Source organism: Primulina huaijiensis, chromosome 15 (assembly GCF_012295235.1).
Source record: "Primulina huaijiensis isolate GDHJ02 chromosome 15, ASM1229523v2, whole genome shotgun sequence".
In the NCBI taxonomy this organism is placed as follows: domain Eukaryota; kingdom Viridiplantae; phylum Streptophyta; class Magnoliopsida; order Lamiales; family Gesneriaceae; genus Primulina; species Primulina huaijiensis.
The window spans coordinates 16,233,916-16,241,523 of record NC_133320.1 but is presented as its reverse complement, the minus strand read 5'-3'; the positions used below and the strand labels follow the sequence as shown (position 1 = coordinate 16,241,523).

Below are 7,608 nucleotides of genomic sequence, written 5' to 3'. Positions count from 1 at the left end.
GCCTGATAGGGCCTCTTGCCCCGAATTTCAGCCTCAATATCCCTCTGATCCTGTTCTGCCGCCAAAGCTCTAGACACGGCAACTGCATATGTAGTAGGACCAGCAACTCGGACGTCGCGGCGCAAGACCTGTCGTAACCCGTCCATAAAATGCCTCAACTTTTCTCGGGCATCAGTAGCTATTAGGGGTACGAAGTAACACCCCCTTTCGAACTTCCTCATAAACTCTGCAACGTTGCTGTGACGCAACGCCATGAACTCCCTAGTCAACCTGGATCGTACTTTCTCGGTGAAGTACTTAGAGTAAAATACCTCTTTAAACCCATTCCAGGTCAAATTCTGTAGATTCACTGATACGGACGTGCTTCCCCACCATAATCTGGCGTCCCCTGATAGAAAGAATGTGGCACATCTAACTTTGTCTGCATCTGCCAGCTCCATAAAGTCAATGATCACTTCGATGGATTTAATCCATCCCTCAGCCACCATCGGGTCAGTCGTCCCCGAGAACTCTTTCGGATTCATCCTCTTAAATCTTTCATACACCTCTTCTGGTTGGGGCCTCACCCCTGCACCCCTTGCTGCAGCTTGGTTCCTCGCAAGCATCTACGCCTGCATATCTGGAGGTGGGCGAGGAGGAGTGACCCTCTCTTCATCTCGGGCCTCTCTGTCCTCATCCCTTGTTTCCCGATTAATCATGCGTCTCGGAGGCATACTGTTCCAATAATTACCCAATACGTAAACCCAATATGCATGAACATGATACTAATAGCATAAGATGCACGTAATTTGGATTTAATTATGCACATGCTGAAATCATGATTCAATGCTTATTACATAACATAATTTGAAACATGAAAACTTACAGACTTGAGGTGTGACTTCGTGAGCTTCTTGCAACTGGCAGTAGGCATAACCCTTTACCAGAACACCGCTCTGATACCAACTATAACGTACCGTACTTTTAAACTATTTAAAATTTGTGGAAAAATTAAAAATTTTCTTAAATATAAAATAAACTTTCAAATGGGCAATAAAATATTTGTTTGTCTAAAACATTCGCCATTAAACAATCACCACCAAGTCTCCCAAAAGAAATGATTGTTTAAAACCTCATCAACAACTTTACAAAAATCAGAGTATAAAAATATTCGACATGCTTAACATTTTAAATTAAAACATGGGCGGTCTTCAGGTCTAGCCTCCTGCTCAGTCCAAGCCGGTTCCTTGGTCCCCACCCCTAACCTCTTCAACATACTCCTTACCTGCATCGATCAAGTCTAGTGAGTCTAAAGACTCAACACGAATAAACTAGAAGTAACAAGTACTACATAATAAAACCACATGCATCTTTAAAATAGAACATACATATTTGAAACTTGAACTTGCCTATCAAAAGCTTGAACATACGTACATACATACATAGACGTGCCATAACGTGAAACCTTTCTTAAACATGCTTGCATACTTGAACATACTTGAACATACTTGCACATACATAACTTCATCATTTTGCATAGAGGCATGTTTCAAAGCAAGTGACCAATACATAAATACGCCTGATCAGACTAAACCACAGTACTGGGATGACAGAGAAAAATCCACTGCCACATACATGAGATCCCCGTTCATGCTTTAACGGGTGGATTGGTCCCCGTTCATGCTTTAACGCTTTTCAATCCTGATCTAAACCCTTTCATGCTTTAACAAGGTGGAGAGGTCCTCGGCCACGTTCACCGACTTCCAAACCCATTCATAATTTGGTCACAAGACATTTAGCATACCTCAAAAACTTAAAATATTTTCTTTTGCACGTCAACATACTTACTTGGCGATGAGGGATTCGTTGGATCTCACTTGGGGCCACTGCTGCAACATACTAACATGAATTCAATACTTAACTTGTATAACTTACACGTAGTAATCATGCTTACACACAAGATCATTCATTTCCTTAGGACGTTCTAAAATTCCCGTGACTCGGCCTTGTTAAAGCATTGCATTAAACTAAGACATCGAACCTCAAAGCATTCAACCTAAATTTTTCCACAAAAAGGCAGTACACGGACCCCGTGCCCAGGTCGTGCTTCGGGTCCGTGTAGGTACTGAAAAATGTGTCGTGCAGAAAAAGAAAGGCACGGACCCCGTGTAAAGGTCCATGTGGGGGTCTGTGTAGGCTCGCAAACTTAACACCATGAAGGAAACAAAGGCACGGACCCCGTGTAGAGGTCTGGGTGAAGGCCCATGTACCTGCGGGAGAAAAGAACCGACGAAAATTTCTGTGTTTGTAATTTAATCTCCCTACTCGATCGCCCCGACCGTGAATCGACACCTCGAGACCCATCCTAGGATGCTATCACCTTGTTCCAAAAGCATACAAAAACCCTCAAACAACGACATCCCACCTACGACACAATACAACTCAAAACACAGGACTCGACACCGAATCGTTTCCTACGACTTCTAATGAATTCAAGTGCCTATCGACACTAATCGGCATACCAAATACCAACCCAACATCATACTAAACATACTTAAATGCAGCAACGATCACCCATCGATCTCCAACGAAGCCTGCAACAATGAAACTTCAAGAACACATTAATAACATAATTTTCGGAAAAACACAGTTTGAGAAGTCCCACAAAAAATACCATAACTCACTCAATTTTTATCCAAATATTTAAAATTTTATATCAAATCGAAGGTATCAAAAAGTTCTATATTTCAAATGTTGAAAGTTTTTCCAGAAAAGTTACCACAAAATCTCAGTTTTTAAAATTACAGCAAAAATCGTTATTTGTGATCCAAAATCCGTTTAAAAATTGATTCAAACATCATTGCTCAAACTTCTACACATCACACATGTATTTTCACACCTAAAAACATCGCAAAGCATACTATGACATGATCGACGCAGGAAAAATAGAATATACGTGCCTTTGATGTGAAAAACTCATGATACGGCGATACCGAAGCGGAGACGGTGCGAGGCTTGGTCCGGGACGATCGTGGAACGATTTTCTTGCAATAAAACCAACGAAAATATGCTCGAAAAATTCAGAGGAAGGGCGGCTGCTCTATGGTTTCAAGAACCCTAATTTTCTTTCAAAAATCTGAAAAATAAAAATGTGTAGTGTGTGTTGTGTGTTTTGGCCGTGTAAGTGTGTGTGTGTGTTACAACTTAATTAAGGGGATAAATTGCTTAATTACACAATTAACTTGCTAATTAAAAAAATTTCTAATCAATTTGCTACATAAAATGCTAGATTAAATGCTAATAAAATGCTAACCCACTAAAAGGAATTTAAAAAAAAATACACCATTGAAAACCTTTAAAAGTTTTAAAAATCTAAAATTCACCTAATAATTAAATTAAGCTTTAAAATGATAAAAACTTAATAAACTATTTAAAATGCCCCATCCTTGACTTATAAATAAAATACCACATTTAAAATTGCCACAAGCGTCGCCAGTTTCTTTTCCTCAATCCCGCCCCGAGATCGCCTGAAACATGAACTCAAGAAAATATTTTAACGTGCATCACATAAGCATAAATAATTTAAAATAATGCATTTGAATAAAACATACATCGCTAAAACCTATTTTAAATTTAATAATGATTTACCAATTAAATAAATGCATGAGTTATACGTTACTGATTTTGGGCTCTACAGATTTGAACATGTAAAACAATGAGCAAAACTTTCTGAAATTGGGCAGAATTTTTGATACTCAAAAATTGCAACTTTTGGAAAAAACTTTTGATGTTATTTTTAGAGTGATTTCACTCATTCATTTGCCACTATTTATAAGCACCAATATGACTTTAAGTATTCCCCCTCCATGCCAATGGTTGCATGATTTATGGCATTTAATCACCAATGTATCTTTAGGTCTTCCCCCTCCATGCCAAAGGTTGCATGGTTTATGGACTTAAATGTCACCAATGTGACTTTAGGCCTTCCACCTCCATGTCAAAAGTTGCATGTAATTTTATTCTCTTCCACGACATAATTTATCTTCAATGCAAAACTAAAATCAACTTGGTACTTTGTCTCTTTGTAATGCAAAATTTTTGGTCTTCACATTTGATATATCACTTGAACTAGTTCAGTTGGAGTAATCACTTGGTGCTTTCAGTTTGCGTCTCGATAGCTTCAGTTTTGGCTCTATAACTGAACATTTAGCACCGCGATCAGTTTCAGCTTCTGCGCACTAAGGTAAATTTATTAGAAACAAAATAGCAAGTTTTGTTAACATCAAAATCAAGAATGCGAACATGAAATGTTCCAACATGTTTCCTACATACAGACAAAGGCATAAGGTTAATACTTGCACAAGATCACACAAAGCTTTATGAAAAACAACATCACCAATCATGCAAGGAATAAAAAAACTCCCTGGATCCTTGAGTTTTGGTGGGATCTTGTTTTGCACCATTGTAGAGTAGTTTCAATTAAGTTTACCGTCATATGGTCTTTCAACTTCCTCTTATTTGCTAAGATGTCCTTCAGAAATTTAGCATAACTAGGCGTTTGCATCGAAACATCAGAAAAAGAAATATCAATGTGCAATTTTTCTTAAATACTTCAAGGAACTTACCGAATCGCGAATTAATTTTAGCTTTTTTCAATGCTTCCGGAAAAGGCGGAGGAATAACAATTCTAGATTGTGTAGTGAGTGCAGGTGTAGAGTTAGAAGACTTACCCTTGGGTGTTTCGACCTGTTCCTCTTGTGAGTGGCTTTTTACGTCCTCCTCTGACTCTAAAGTTTTCCCACTCCTTAACTCAATGACATTCACTTGCTCTTTAGGATTAGTCTTGGTGTTGGTTGGCAAGGTGCCCAGATCTCTGCTCAAAATTGTCTTGGCCAGCTGTCCTATCTGTGTTTCCAAGCCTTTGAGAGCTACATCTTGATTTTGTGATCTAGTTTCCGTTGCAGACATAAATAGAGTCATCATCTGCTCTAAATTAGATTTTTCCTCTCGAGGCTCAGATCTATACATCGGTTGCTTCCCATACTGCTGGCCTCCTCGTGGGCGACCCTGATTATATTGACCATCCCATGAGAAATTTGTGTGCTGCCTCCATCCAGCATTAAATGTGTTGGAATATGGGTCATTCCTAGGATGGTTCTGAGTCCCCACATAGTTTACTGGTGCCTCATTTTTCACATAATTAGGATTCCTTGTCTTGCAATCCTTCGTGAAGTGCTCACCTCCACAACCATCACATAAGATCTCTTTCAGTCTCATGGTTGTACCACCAACATTCATATTATCTATTTTCCTACTCAAAGCCTCTAATTGTGCAGAAACCGTAGAAAAATACTTACCTGGTGAACTCCTGCACTCCTTCTCTGATTGTTCCTCTTAGATTGAGGATGATAACTGCTGGCAGCCATCTCCTCCAAAAATTCATATTCTTTTTCGGCGGTTTTTCTCAACAAATTCCCATAGGCAGCAGCATCTATCATAGTATGATTGGCAGTGAGCAAGCCATAATAAAAAGTTTGAACTACTAACCCAAGAGGCAGTTCGTGATGTGGGCATCTCCGCATTAAATCTTTGTAGCGCTCCCATGCCTCATATAAGGACTCTTGCTCGAATTGGGCGAAGGAAGTTATGTATGCCCGCAACTTCATGGTCTTAGAGGGAGGGAAGTATTTGATGAGAAATGTTCTTGCCATGTCCTCCCAAGTAGTGATGGAACCTACAGACAAACATTTTAACCATGCTTTAGCTTTGTCACGTAAAGAGAAAGGAAACAAACGTAATCTAACCGCATCATCAAAAATTCCATTGAATTTAAAAGTATTGCAAATTTCAAGAAAGTCTGTGATGTGAGTGTTTGTATCATCTAGCGCAGTTCTCCCAAATTGGACAGTATTCGGAATCATCTGAACAATGTCTGGATTGATCTCAAACTGGTTTGCGTTGATGGTTGGTCGCACTATGCTCGGACATGCTCCATCAACCGAAGGTTGTGCGTACTCCAGCATGGGTATACGCCTTGGATCTTCGACATGTAGGTCTTCATGATGCAATTCTTCATGCTCGTTCTTGTTCATTATGTCTTAAAGCCTCTGTTGTTGTCTTCGCCTGCGGAGGGTTCTTTCAATATCAGAATCGAATACCTCAAGTTCAGATTCAAGAGACTTTGGCATGCACCAAAAGATTTATAATCAAAGAACTTGAAGGTATCAACTCAAATAAAACAAAATAAAAAATGCTAAAGTAAATTCCTAAAAATAAAATTGTGGATTAACAGTCCCCGACAACGGCGCCAAAAAATTGATCGAGCAAAACTTGCACTGTAAAATCCTTAGTAAAAATTAATAATATTCAAGCTCGAAATAATTGCAAGTGCATGATGTCAAGTAATAATATAGTGTACGAGAGTACGAGTATCGTTTCTCTAGGGATTGTATTTCACAATTATTATTCTCAGTTATTAAACCTTTAGCAACGATAATTCAGATGATTGTTTACTACTACGATGATTAAATAAAAACTCAACGAAATGATTCACAGATTAAATAATGCTACTCGTTCCTATCACTAGTTATTTTCTCGAACTCACTCGCAATATAAAATCATTATTAAAGTTAGCTACGCTTCAACAACGCAATGAATAGCCTGTGGTCAAGAATTACCGCCCCATCGCCAAGTGGTATGTCCTCAGCTTCACTTCCGGTTGAATTTTCTCCTTTTCTGTTGTTTTTTCTGCAAATTCACACAACTCACTGAGCGGTGATCATATGCAATGACTTAAGATGAAATGAACAAAATGAAGACTTCATGCAACTAAGACTCACACGATTCACTAAAATACGTAAATATGATCTCTATCAGTATTCTAACTAAACTGAGGCAGTTTTTTCTCGAAATAACTAATCTTATCATTTAGTCAACTGAATTCTTCACTTAATTTAGTTCTTCATCAATATTTGTTGTTGGCAGTTACAATTTCAAAACTTTCTCTTGCCACATGTCAAAAGAAATTAGAAAAGGTCACAATACATATATTCAGTCTAGACTCTTCACATTCTTTACACTTAGCATTTTTCTGCAAATCATCCTTAATCCTTCTTCTTTGAATCGCCTTGATCTTCAAAATATTCAAGAATCTTCAAACTTCACAACATATTTTTCAGTGGCAACAATCGAAACACCTACTTACATCATGAACGCTCTTGCAGTTGATTTTGACTCTATATACGCCATGGAAGGCGCTTCATTTACTGAAGTCTTCAAGGCACTTGAATCATCTGCACTCAAATCCTTTCTCGGTCCTTTGCTTGAAATCTATGACCCTGAGCTGCATAATATCTATAAAAAGTGAACAGTGACCGGTGATGGGAAAGTCACTTTCATTATCGGAGGCATTAAAATCATCATCTATGAGGGTTTCTTCGAAAAGTTCTTTCAGTTTCCTTCTGATGGTTTGACCAACTTCATTTCAATTGAAGCCCTCGACATCGAAAAAATGTTGACCCTCTGCTCTGCCTCTGGAAAAGCAATAAAGACCTCTACCACTAAGAAGAAAATAAAGATGGAGTATCAAGTATTGTGTGATATTGTGGCAAAGTCCTTGTTGGCCAAGGC

The 7,608-nt window shown here is 38.5% G+C and overlaps 1 non-coding gene across 1 annotated transcript; it reads left to right on the top strand.

Annotated features, from left to right (window-relative positions):
- The first annotated feature begins 5,535 nt into the window (after positions 1 to 5,535).
- Positions 5,536 to 5,641, top strand: LOC140960612 (small nucleolar RNA R71). The gene has a single exon (XR_012172213.1). It is a non-coding gene; the product is annotated as a small nucleolar RNA R71 (small nucleolar RNA).
- The last annotated feature ends 1,967 nt before the right edge of the window (positions 5,642 to 7,608 follow it).